Below are 1,314 nucleotides of genomic sequence, written 5' to 3' on the forward strand. Positions count from 1 at the left end.
AAGATGAACAATGATCTACGGCTAGATCACAACATATCAAGCTCAAACAAGCATGGCAAAAGTGCAAAAGATAACAGGTTCACAGACTTAGTGAAAAACTGGACACGACAGAAAACAGCATCAGGTAGCAATGTTCAGAGCACGAAATCAACATGCTACAAGAACTTAACATGGCCAAACTTGGCATGGAAGTATTCTACTAAATGCCCATGTCAAAAGTCCCTTACTGACCATAAGCCAAAAAGGACCAGAAGATATGATGGCAAGCATGTAAACATAGCAAGTTTCGTTATCAGGTTTCAGACTTAGCAGAAAACAGAGCATGGCAGAAATAATAATATGTAGGCCTATTTGTGAGCTTGATGCACTCACTACAGAGCAAGGCATGACAAAACAAGCATACCTACAGCAAGATGGCATGTTTATGAATCTATCCATGATAAGAACAAGAGCATATCATGGATGGATCAACTACAATAAGCTTGGCAAATTTGCATATCATGTTAAGAATATGCCAGAAATATTTTATAGCAAAAGTAGAGCAAGATTGAGTCATGCTATGGCACTCCATAATTGCAAAAAAGGGCTGGAATGGACCAAGTACAACTATAGCTACAAAACATCCTTACTGAACATCTCCAAAATATGTATGAATCTCTCTGTAGCATCAAGTTTACATGGCAACAAAATAACAGCAGACAAAGACTTGAGAGAAATCACTAAGTCCCTGAAATCAGAAACATTACGGAGCCTACTTTGCATGCTTGTGCTAGTCACCACAGAGATCACAAAAATACATGGCATACAGCACTGGAAAGATGGCATGGCATACTTCGAAACACATGTAGAGCTCATGCCCATAAGATGCACAGATTAAATGATACAAAAATGACAAATCTCCAAGTTCTGATAAGAACCAGCATATAACAGCAACTAGCCCTCTTCCAACAGAGATTTGGGTATCAAGATGACCTCTAATGAACATGGTGCAATTGAACAAAATTAAGAGCATCACGAGACGAACAATTTGACATATTACACGCGCGAAGTGGAGCTACATTGAAGAAGTTACGCAACGATGAACAGGTCAATATGCTATGAAAACTTGAGGACTTAGCAGTTTCGGGGGGAGGGGAAGAGAAAGTCAACGCCGGAGATTTTTACCAGATCCGATCGGACCGGCTCGAGGGAGCTCGTCTCCGGCGACGGGAGGAGAGGGGCGACGCGGCCGGCGGTCGGAGGAGATGGAGGAGAGGCGCGGGGCGGCGCCGGTGGCGGCGCACGACGGCGGCGGGGCACAGCACGGCGGGCGGC

The sequence above is a fragment of the Triticum aestivum genome, chromosome 6D, assembly GCF_018294505.1.
Source record: "Triticum aestivum cultivar Chinese Spring chromosome 6D, IWGSC CS RefSeq v2.1, whole genome shotgun sequence".
NCBI lineage: Eukaryota > Viridiplantae > Streptophyta > Magnoliopsida > Poales > Poaceae > Triticum > Triticum aestivum.